Below are 12,806 nucleotides of genomic sequence, written 5' to 3'. Positions count from 1 at the left end.
TTTTGGAAGAGTTTAGTTTTTTGAATTCCCTGTATATTCTGGTTATCAGTCCTTTGTCTGATATGTAGCTGACAAATATTTTCTCCCACTCTGTGGGTGGTCTCTTCAGTTTCGAGACCATTTCTTTTATTGTGCAGAAGCTTTTTAATTTCATGTAGTCACATTTGTTCATCCTTTCTGTTAGTTGCTGGGCTGCTGGGGTTCTATCGAGGAAGTTGTTGCCTATACCTTTTACTTCCAGAGTATTCCCTGCTCTCTTCTGTACTAACTTCAGAGTTTCGGGTCTGATATTAAGTTCCTTGATCCATCTTGAGTTGATCCTATTATGGGGTGATAAGCATGAATCTAGTTTTAGTTTTTTGCAGTCGGATAACCATTTTTCCCAGCAACATTTGTTGAAGAGGCTGTCTTTTCTTTATTGTGTGTTTTTGGCAACTTTATCAAAAATAAGGTGGGCATACATGTGTGGATTCATATCTGGATCCTCCATTCTGTTCCACTTGTCTTCATTTTTGTTTTTGTGCCAGTACCATGTTGTTTTTATTGCTGTTGCTTTGTTTTGAAGTCGGATATTGTGATACCTCCAGCATTGCTCTTTTTGCTGAGGATTGCTGTGGTTATTCACAGTCTCTTGTGTTTCCAAATGAACTTAGGGTAGATTTTTCAATCTCTGTGATGAATGTTATTGGGATTTTCATGGGAATTGCATTAATCATGTAGATTGCTTTTGGTAATACAGCCATTTTTACTATGTTGATTCTACCAATCCATGAGCACGGGAGATCTCTCTACCTTCTGTAGTCATCCTCAATCTCTTTCTTCAGAGGTTTATAGTTCTCCTTATAGAGGTCACACACATCCTATGTGAAGTTTATTCCTAGGTATTTGATTTTTTTTGAGATTATTATAAATGGAATTGTTTCTATATATTCTTTCTCAATTTGTCCATTGTTGGTATATAAAAAAGTTAATGATTTTCGTAAATTGATTTTATATCCCACCACCTTGCTGTAGCTGTTTATGGTATCTAGGTGTTTTTGGGTAGAGTTTTTGGGTCTTTAAGATATAGGATCATGTCATCTGAAAATAAGGATATTTTGACAGTTTCTTTACGTTCTTGTATTCCTTTTATTTCTTCTTCTTGCCTAATTGCTCTGGCTAGAAATTCCAGGACTATATTGAATAGGAGTGGGGATAGTGGGCACCTTTGTCTTGTTCCTGATTTAAGGGGAAATGATTTCTGGTTTTCTCCATTAAGTATGATGTTGGCTATAGGTTTGTCATACATAGCCTTTACAATGCTGAGGAACATTTCTTCTATTCCTAGTTTTCTTAGAGCACTTATCATGAAGAGGTGTTGCATCTTGTTGAAGGCTTTTTCTGCATCTATTGAGATGATCAAGTGGTTTTTCTTTGCTTCTATTAATGTACTGTGTTACATTTATAGATTTGTGTATGTTGAGCCACTCCTGCATCCCTGGGATGAAGCCAACTTGGTCGTGGTGAATGATCTTTCTGATATGTTGTTGGATTCGGTTTGCCATTGTTTTTTTTGAGGATTTTTCCATTGATGGTCATTAAGGAGATTGGCCTATAGTTTGCCTTTTTGGAGGTGTCTTTGTCTGGTTTGGGGATGAATGTAATATTGGCTTCATAAAACGAATTAGGCAGTGTTCTTTCTATTTCATGGAACAGTTTAAGGAAAGTAGTTATTAGTTCTTCTTTAAAGGTCAGATAGAATTCAGCAAAGAATCCATCAGGTCCTGGACTTTTCTTTTTTTGGAGACTATTGCTGCTTCAATTTCATTTTGTGTTATAGACCTATTTAGGTGATTAATATCCTCTTGGTTCAGTTTTGGATGGTCATAAGTTTCTAGAAATTTGTCCATTTCTTCAAGATTTTCAAATTTATTAGAATATAGGTTCTCAAAGTGGTCTCTGATGATTTCCTGGATATCCGTGGTGTTTGTTGTTATCTCCCATTTTGCATTTCCGATTTTATTGATTTGGGTTTTTCCTCTCCTCATTTTAGTCAGGTTTGCCAGGGGTCTGTCAATCTTGTTTATTTTTTCAAAGAACCAGCTTTTTTTTTCATTGATTCTTTGTAATTTTTTTTTTGTTTCTATTTCATTAATTTTGGCCCTTATTTTTATTACTTCTCTGCTTCTTCTTGTTTTGGGATTTGCTTCTTCTTGTTTTTTTAGGAGTTTGAGATGTAGCATTAGGTCATTGATTTGAGATCTTTCTGTCTTTTTAATATATGCTTTTTTTGGGATTTGCTCCTTCTTGTTTTTTTAGGAGTTTGAGATATAGCATTAGGTCATTGATTGAGATCTTTCTCTCTTTTTAATATATGCACTCATGGCTATAAAGTTGCCTTTGCTGTGTCCCATAGGTTTTGGTAGGTCATGTTTTCATTTTCATTATCTTCCAGGAACCTTTTAATTTTCTCTTTTATTTCATCAGTGACCCACTGATTATTGAGGAATGTGTTATTCAGCTTCTGAATGTTTGCATGTTTTCTACTGTTGGTTTTGTTGTTGAGTTCAGTTTTAATGCATTGTGATTAGAAAGAATGCATGGTATTATTTCTATTTTCTTTTATTTGCTGAGGCTTGCTTTGTTCCCTAAGATATGATCAATTTTGGAGAAAGTTCCATGGGCTGCTGAGAAGAATGTATATTGTGCAGAAGCTGGATGAAATATTCTCTAGACATCAGCTAGGTCCATTTGATCTATGGTGTGATTTAGTTCTAGAATTTCTTTATTGATTTTTGTTTGGATGACCTATCTATTGGTGATAGAGGGATATTAAAGTCTCCCACTACCACCGTGTTGCAGTCTATATGTGCTTTTATGTCCTTTAGGGTATGTTTGATAAAATTGGGTGCACTGACATTGGGTGCATATAGGTTGATAATTTGTTATTTCCTTTTAGTGTATTTCCCCTTTTATGAGTATCGAGTGTCATCTTTATCTGATTTGATCAATGTAAGTTTGAAGTCTATTTTGTCTGAGATAAGTATTGCTACTCCTGCCTCTCTTCGGGGGGCATTGGCTTGGTAAGTCTTCTTCCAACCTTTTACCCTAAGCAGTGCTTGTTTCTACCAATGAGATGGGTCTCCTGTAAACAACAGATGGTTGGATATTCCTTTTTAATCCAGTTTGCCAAACAGTGCCTTTTGTTGGAGGAGTTAAGTCTATTAACATTTAGTGTTAATATTGATAGGTATGTGGTGATTGCTGTCATTTAGTTATTTTTATTTATTAAGGGTTTGATTGTGTGCAGCTGAAACAATGTTACTCTGTGATTCTTTGTCTTTTCTTCTCCTGTGGTTTGGTGCTGCCTGTCCTCTCATGGTTTTGTTTGCTTTCATTTTCTGTGTGCAAAATTCCTTGAAGAATCTTTTGTAGTGGTGGCTTGGTGGTCATATATTGTTTTAGTTTCTGTTTATCATGGAAGACTTTTATTGCTCCATCTATTTGGAATGATAGTTTTGCTGGGTAGAGAGAGTATCCTAGGGTTGAAGTTATTTTCATTCAGTGCCCAGAATACCTCACTCCATGCCCTTCTTGCTTTTAAGTTTTCATTGAGAAATGTGCTATGATTTTGATGGGTTTATCTTTGTTTTTTCTCTCTTATAGCCTTCAAAATTCTTTCTCTATTCTCTGTGCTTATTGTTTTAATGATAATATGTCGTGGGGTAGTTCTAGTTTGGTCAAGTCTGTTTGGTGTCCTGGAGGCTTCCTGTACATGAATGGGCATAGTTTTCTCTAGATTTGGGAAATTTTCTATTATCATTTTGTTGAATATATTATGAATACCTTTTGCTTGCACCTCTTCTCCTTCTTCAATGCCCATGATTCTTAGGTTTGGTCTTTTGATGGAGTTGGTGAGTTCTTGCATATTTCTTTCACACTTGAGTTGTTTGACTAATAGCTCTTCAGTTTTTCCTTTAATTTCCATTTTATCTTCAAGTGCTGAGATTCTGTCTTCCTCTTGTTCTAGTCTGCTGGAGTGGCCTTCCATTGTCTTTTGTGTTTCTTTTCATTCTTTTTTCTGAGGTTTTCCATATCATGGGTCACTTCCTCTTTAATATTGTCAATTTTTATCTTTTATTCATTTATCTCTCTATTTATAGTGTTCTCTGTTTCACTTTGGTGTTTATTTAGGGTTCTTATGAGTTCATTTATCTGTTTTTGTGTCTTCTCATATTCTTTATTTTTGGTGTCTTGAAATTTCTTCAGTGTCTCTTGTACATTTTGTTTAACCATGTTTAGAAACATCTCCATGTAATTCTCAGTTATTACTTGTAGGATTTCTTCTTTGAGGTAGTTCTTGTGGGCATCATTGCATTCCTTGGTGTCATTCATCTTTGTTTTGTTGGAGTCCAGAACTGGGCATCCATTTTCTTCATTTCCCTCTGAATCCTGTATTAAATTATTTTGGGGGAGAGAATGGCTTCTATCCCTTGTTCGTCTTCCCATCACTCTGCTTGTTACTGTGTAACTATGTTCTTAATAAACTAGTTGGTGGTTTTAGTCACCTGTTTTCTTTCCCTTGGTTTAATTTTGTTTTGTGGCTGTATTGTGTTTTTAGCTTAGTGTGTGTGTTTGTGATATTTCTGTCCCTGGTGTGAGTGTAATTTCATATTAACTAACTCACAATAGTTAAAGTACAAAATAAAACAGAACAGGACAAACAAAAAAATCCAAAGAAATCAACAGGGAGAGATGAACAAACAAACACACATGAACAAACAAGAAACAAAACAAAACACACAAAAAAAACCCTTTAGGTTCAGGAACAAACGCATAATAGAATTCCAGTCTTAAGTTCTGGTGTTACTCCTCCAGCATCCTGTTCTGGTGTTGATATTTAAGCAGAATCTCTGTTGTTGATATTTAAGCAGAATCTCTGTTGTAGCCTTGCCAGGTAGGGTAGTGCTTTTTTTTCTTCTGTTTTTCAGTGGCAGCTGCTTAGTCAGCTCCTCCCTCAGTGAAGTGTGGTAGTTTAAGATTGTATATTGTCCTCAGGTTCTGGAGATCAGCTCTGTAGCCTACCAGCTGTTCTGCTTTGATGTTGGGTTTTCACTGTGCTGGTTTCCTAGGGGCTTGTTTCTTTTCCTCGCCCCCTTTCTCTGGAGCAAGGTCATGATCTGTCAGCTTGCCCCCTGCTGTCAGCGTGTTGTGATGCTTTGTTGATTGTTTTTCAATTTTGCAGTGTTGTTTGACTTTGGATTTTGCTCACTCACTCAGGAAATGAGCTTTGAGGACCACTATCTGCCCTATTTCAGGCAGTGGCTTATCACCGGCTCACTGGCAGCCCTTCTGCCTTTCCAGCCTTTGTTTACTGAAAGTTCACATGGAGATCAACTCTTGCTCCTCCCCCCTTCTCTGGTGCACTTTCTGCAACTCTGCCCCCTCTGCTGTGTGTTAGGTTTCAGTTCCTTGTTTATTGTTCACTTTTTGCTTTTTTTTTGTGGCGGGGGGGTGTCAGTCTGCCCAGGGGGCTATGCTGTTTTATCCCACAGGTAGTTGGGGGAATACCACATGACACTTGGTGCTCACCTGTTTGGTCTGCTGAATGTGTCCCAAGCAGGTTTGGAGCTGCATCTGGTGGTACCAGGAGCCCTCCTGTTTTCTCAGTGTAACATGGCGTGGAGAAGCTTTCTATGGATAGGGGTTCAGAGTGTCAGAGTTTTGACTCTCCTTGGTGCTCTATTCCCATCAAGTGTGGCTCCAGCATCTCACCAAGATTTGTGATTCACAGAGCTCATGCTGTCTGCTTCTGCACCCTACTCACCATCTTGGATCTTCCTAAATTAGAATCTTGAGTGTACTCCACAATGTTTCCTTTTGAAAACTAAGTGTGCCTATCAAAAGGATCCTCCCTATCTGTCAGCATTTTCATATGGGACAAACATTCATTTTATAGCAAACAGGCCTATACTGTCAGTGTGTTCACATGGGAGATACATTCACTTTAGCGAATAGGCCTATACTGCTGAATATACCTAGAAGAATACCTACCCATTCAGAATTGACAAGAAGAAAAGTAGACAGAAAAGAGAAGGAAGAAAGTAAAAAATCTTCATTGGGAATATTTTATTAGATGAACTCTATCCAGGTCAATATGTGAATAAGTGGCTGCCACCCATTTACATATGGGATGAGTAGGGGTAGCATAAAAGGATAGGAGTGTGACTCAAAAAGGGAGGACCACCTAGTGACAGGTGCACTATGAATACGTAATAATTTTGTCTCTCCAAGTTACTAAAAGAAAAGTGGTTATTGGTCAAAGTTAAATATGTATTTAGAGCTAGACCACATAAGATTGTTCTTGAAGGTGACCTAAAATAAGTTTATCTTAAGAGTAATAAGAAGTTACTAAAGGATTTAAGAAGTGTAGGTTAAGTGGACTTTTTATAAGCCATTTCTAGCTGTTGCAAGGAAAAAGGAATAGAGAAAGACAAAAAGAAATTATTATAGAAGTACAGGCAAACAGATGATGGTGTTTTGGACAATGAATATAAGTAGAAGTGATGGGGAGAGATAGGCATGAGAAATGGTGAGTACATAAAGTGGACATGATTTGTTAAGGAACTCAAAATGGAGAATATTGAGAATATTGACAATCACTTTTTTAATGAAAAATGACATACAGCCTTTCAGAAAGGGAACTAAGTTTGAAGGAAAAAAGTTTACAAGTTAGTTTGATGCTGTTGAGTGCTTTTGCCTTTGAAGTTGGCCAAACATTTGCTTCCATTTTAATATTTCAAAATTAATTGGTACACTTCATTTATCCCAGCAATCTTGTTCTTCATGTTACCTAATTACACAGAAAACTTTCTCCAGATCAACCTGACAAGTCATCATTACAAATTCTGTAATAGTGGAAAATAAATCAATGTGACTTCGGTCTAGGTATAACTTTCTAAATTGCTCTAAATTTATTCAGAGACTGTCTTAGACTTTTGATAGGTGATTTTTTTTATTTATGTGTTATGTTTCTGTGATGTAGCTTCCATGTCATTTAAATAGCTTTTATGGGAATCCTGCTTGAAATACTAGTGTGGACCTGGAGGGAAATCTTTCTTGATTCTAAACAGAAGTCTTTCTTATACTATTATGCATGTGAAAATTCATCATTAAAATCATAAAGATTTCACAAATAAAGCAATCAAGTACATACAATTTTTTACAGACAAGAAGCTTTAAATTATATGTCCAGACCACTGAGTTTAGAAAGATCTACAGTTACATCAGGCCCACCTTGCTCTCCAGTTATAGCCACAAGAAAATCATCTCACCAAGAAAAACATGCTCTATGTCTAAACAAGGTTTGGATAAAAACTCCTTTTCTTCTTTCCTTGGGTTTTCCCAAAATTTATCCACTATTTTCTATCCCCTAAGTTCTTCACTTCATACCTAAGATCTACCTGACAGTGGTGAAATTTACTTCTTTACTTTTTTTGAATTTCAGTTTTTGCAAAGATTAATTTATAAGATTAACTGTACCAATTTTTATGTCAAATACACAGGGTTAAAGAATATTGCATTTTAGATGGAATCTTAAGAAAATCTTCCACTCACTGATTATGGTTTAAAATATTTCCATGGCTGTTTTCCTTACATATTCAAGTTCAAAAAAAAAAAAGGAAAAATTGAAAGATTCATGTGCAATGAACCACCATAATATCTAAAGTGGTTCATGGAGCTCATATATGGTAAACTTTCAGTTATACTTACTAATGGAAGAAATTTCATCTGCACAGAGATATGAAATAGACAACTAGCAATTTCAAATGACTTCAATAAAGTTTTAGGACAGCAATGATCTGAGCTGAGTTTCACAACTGCTCTTTTCTTTAGTCTGTATCCTTCTGGCTAAGGAGATTCTAACAATCACATAACTAGACATGGTTAAAGAGAAATTGAAAGAAAACAGAAGAAGACTACAGACAGCACACAATCCACAAATCAAATCATATATAAAAATCCATCTTAAGGTTTATAATATTGCAAGAAAACAAGGGATCTTTTAGGACCCAATAATTTCCACCTAATACCCTATAACTGAAAAAACATCTATCGCCTTTGTAAAAGTAATGCCACGTTAGGCATATATGATACTGTTTCTGAAATGGTTTATGTCTAGAAAAAAATATGGTATCTCCATTATTCTACTGAGATGAACACATTCTAAACACAGGTTTTTGCTTTTGGCAAAACAATAAGGACCACAAACAAAAATAGGAAGTATGGTTTCCATTTTAATTTCAAGGGCTAAAATAAATGGTGAACCATTGTGTGGTAGTTATATGGCTGCCTAATCTATATGTTTGGGATGTCTAAAAGGCACAGATTAAACTAGAAGTGAAGGCCATTACCAAGAATGTATTAATGAAAGATTACTTTTTATCTTATTAATACTTTGTGGATTGTATATCACCTTTAGTCTCCATCAATATTTGAACCCATGAAATCTAAGATTTCAGGCTTTCACAATGAAGAACCGCAACATCATAGAGACAGAGAGGATTTCTCCCTCTGATGCAGAAATTCCTTGTGAAATACCCAGAACAAAAAAACTCTGAAACTTCAGTTTTAAATTTCCACTAATGGAGAATTTTCTACTTCAGCAGGCTAATTTTTGCTCTGAAGTATGGCTGTATGCAAAACCTTAAGTTATATGCATGAAGGTTTATGCTCTCTGTTGGTTCTATCCCACTGAAGACTCAAAATGTACATCTTCCAAATTCCAAACTTTCAAATATCAAAATATAGCTATTGTGGTCCCCCTCATTTTCTCTTTTCCTGGAAAAATAAAGCCATTTCCTTTCAGAATTATACATAAAGCTTGATTTTCAGACTATTGGTTATTCATATTTCTCTGACCTAGACATGCTTTATACCAGTATTCCTCTCAAGACAGTGGCCAGAATAATACTCTGGATACCTCCAGAACTCTGGGTGTGTAATTTCTCCTTTTTGTGGTTGCCAAAATGTCAGAAATGTAAAGCAAAATCCTCAGATGTTTTAAAATTAACTGTATTTTAAAATAATGTATCTTCCACCTTGTTTTTATAGACTATTTTAAAAAGATAAATCAAGATAAAACAAGAATTGAAATGCATAAATATTAACTGCACAATTTTGACAAAATCATATCCCTGTTTTAACTAACACTCCTTTCATATTATAAAATATTTCCATATCTCCAGAAGGTGTTCTCATGCTTCTTTCCAAAAGTTTGTGAAGCTCTAACACAGAAACAACCCTATTGATGGAGGATCCAAGATGGTGACCAGAACACAGTCACAGATCTTCTGACCTCCATGATCCAGGGACTTTGACAAGAAGCTGGAGACTTGCTTGAATGAGGTAAAATACCAGGGAGAGCTGAAACTTCAGCACTCTGGACCTCTAGCTCCTGGGAGGCCTCTCCACTCCACCATATACTAAAAGAATAGCAGACACTGCACACCAAGCCCCACCCCATAGGCCCATGGAGCCGCTGCTCCATAAACTGTGGGATCTCTGATCCTCCAACCCTGCTCCTTCACCCACCAGGGCTGTGGTACCCCAAACTCCCACCTCTCAGACCCGCAGGATCTCTATGGGACGAGCCCTTAAGGCTGGGGATCCACAGACATTTACAATCTGCCAAGCCATGCCTGCCCTAGGCCTGCACAGCCCTGCAAGATCTCTGCTCTGCTGGGCCACACCCACAATGCCTGCCACGCCAGAGATACAAACATGCACGATGTCCATTCCACTGGGCCATGACCCCAAGGCATGCACAGCACTGCAGGAGCTCCATTTCACTGGGCCATGCCCCACAACCCTGCATGATCTCTGCTCTGCTGGGCCACTCCCCCAAGGACGGCACAGCCTTGCACAATATTCACTCCACAAGCCTGTGCCCCTAAGGCCTGCCAAGCCAGGGACACACACACACACACACACACACACACACACACACACACACAATCTCCATTCTGCTGGACCACGGTCCCCAAGCCTGTCAAGCCAGGGATCCACAGACATGCAGGATTTCCACTCTGCCAGCCTGCGCCCTTCAGACATGCCAAGCCCATACTCCAAAGGCCCACTACTTCACCTCAGCTAAAGGCCTCCACCTGAAAGCCCGTGGAACCCCACCCACAGGCCACTTGCCACAGGAAGGCTCCAAACCTACCTAAGAGACACATACAGACAGGTCTGCATGCTAAAAAACTAGCATCAGAACAATTTAGACTGCAATTCTACTGTTCCACAACTGGTGATTTTTTTTCCCCTTCTTTAAGGGATTTGCTGCCTGGTTTGCTGTTTGATAATCCACCATCTCTACCATTTTTTTTCTCTTTTCCTCTCTACTCTATTCTTTTATCTTTCCATCTCTCTCTCTTTTTTTCCCTTCTTTCTTGGTTTTGTTAGTATTAATATTGTTACCCAGCTAATACTAAATTACATATAGTCCAGGGATAGAAATTTTACCTAGTGGAAATATGGGAAGAAGAAAAAGGGAAGGAAACCATTCTCTCCCCAAAAATAAAGTAGTACAGGATTCAGAGTGAAATAAAGAAAATGGATACCCAGATCCAGACTCCAACAAAGCAAAGATAAACTATACCAAGGAACCTAAGGAAGCCCATAAGAACACCCTGAAAGAAGAAATCTTACAAGTAATTAATGAGAATTTCATAGTTATGTTACTAGACATGGTCAACCAAAATGTATAGGAGGCACTCAAGAAATTCCAAGAGGACAAAAATAAAGAATATGAGAAAACACAAAAACAAATAAATGAAATCACAGAAGCACTAAATAAACGGCAAACTGAAATCGAGACTACCATAAACAGAGAGATAAATGAATTAAGATAAAAAATTGACAATATGAAAGAAGAAGTAACCCATGATATGGAAAACCTCAGAAAAAAGAATGAAAGAGAAATACAAGACAAAATGGAAGGCCATTCCAGCACAATAGAACAAACAGAACACAGAATCTCAGAACTTGAAGATGAAATGGCAATTAAAGGAAAAACTGAAGGACTATTAGTTAAACAACTCAAGACCTGTGAAAAGAAGATGCAAGAACTCACCAACTCCATCAAAAGACCAAACCTGAGACTCATGGGCATTGAAGAAACAGAAGAGGTGCAAGTAAAAGGAATGCACAATATATTCAACAAAATAACAGAAAATTTCCCAAATCTAAAGAAAATTATGCCATTCAGGTACAGGAAGCATCCAGAACACTGAACAGACCTGACCAAAATGGAACTACCCTATGACATATTATCACTAAAACAACAAGTACAGAGACTTGAGAAAGACTATTGAAGGCTGTAAGAGAGAAAAACCAAATACCATACAAGGCAAACCCATTAAAATCACAGCAGACTTCTTAACAGAAACAATAAAAGTTAGAAAAGCATGGAGTGAGATCTTCCAAGCACTGACTGAAAATAACTTCAACCCTAGGATACTCTACCCAGCAAAACTATCATTCAAAATAGATGGAACAATAAAAGTCTTCCATGATAAGCAGAAACTAAAACAATATATGACCACCAAGGCACCACTACAAAAGATTCTTCAAGGAATTTTGCACACAGAAAATGAAAGCAAACAAAACCATGAAAGGACAGGCAGCACCAAACTACAGGAAAAGAAAAGGCAAGAAAGTAAAGAGTAACATTTATTCAGCTACACAGAATCAAACTCTTAATCAACAAAGACAACTGCATGACAGGGATCACCACGTACTAATCAATACTAACACTGAATGTTAATGGACTAAATTCCCCCATCAAAAGACACCAATTGGCAAACTGTATTAAAAAGGAAGATCCAACAATCTGCTCCCTACAGGAGACCCATCTCATTGACAGAAACAAGCACTGGCTGAGGGTGAAAGGCTGGAAGAAGATTTACCAAGCCAATGGTCCCTGAAAACAGGCAGGTGTAACAATACTTATCTCAGACAAAGTAGAATTCAAACCTACTTTGATCAAATGAGATAAATAAGGACACTCCATACTAATAAAAGGGGAAATATATCAAAAGGAAATAACAATTATCAACCTATATGCACCAAACGTCAATACACCCAACTTCATCAAACATATTCTGAAGGATCTAAAAACATACATAAACTCCAACACAGTGATAGTGGGAAAGTTTATTACTCTCCTATCACCAATAGATAGGTCATCCAAACAAAAAATCAATAAAGAAATCCTAGAACTAAATCATACCATAGATCAAATGGACCTAGCTGATGTCCATAGAATATTTCATCCAACTTCTGCACAATATATGCTCTTCTCAGCAGCCCACAGAACCTTTTCTAAAATTGATCATATCTTAGGGCACAAAGCAAGCCTCAGCAAATACAAGAAAATAGAAATAATCCCATGCATTCTGTCTGACCACAATGCATTAAAACTAGAAATCAACAACAAAAACAGCAGTAAAAAACATACAAACAAGTGGAAGCTGAATAACACATTACTCAATGATGAATGGGTCACTGATGAAATAAAAGAGGAAATTAAAAGGTTCCTGAAGTTAATGAAAATGAAAACACAACCTACTGGAACCTATGGGACATAGCAAAGGCAGTCCTAAGAGGAAAGTTTATAGCCATGAGCTCATATATCAAAAGGACAGAAAGATCTCAAATCAATGACCAAACACTACAGCCAAAACTCCTAGAAAAACAAGAACAAACAAATCCCAAAACAAGGAGAAGGAAAGAAATAATTAAGATAAGGGCTGAAATCAATGAAA

Source organism: Castor canadensis, chromosome 9, assembly GCF_047511655.1.
Source record: "Castor canadensis chromosome 9, mCasCan1.hap1v2, whole genome shotgun sequence".
Classification (NCBI taxonomy): domain Eukaryota; kingdom Metazoa; phylum Chordata; class Mammalia; order Rodentia; family Castoridae; genus Castor; species Castor canadensis.
This window is presented reverse-complemented; position numbering follows the sequence as displayed.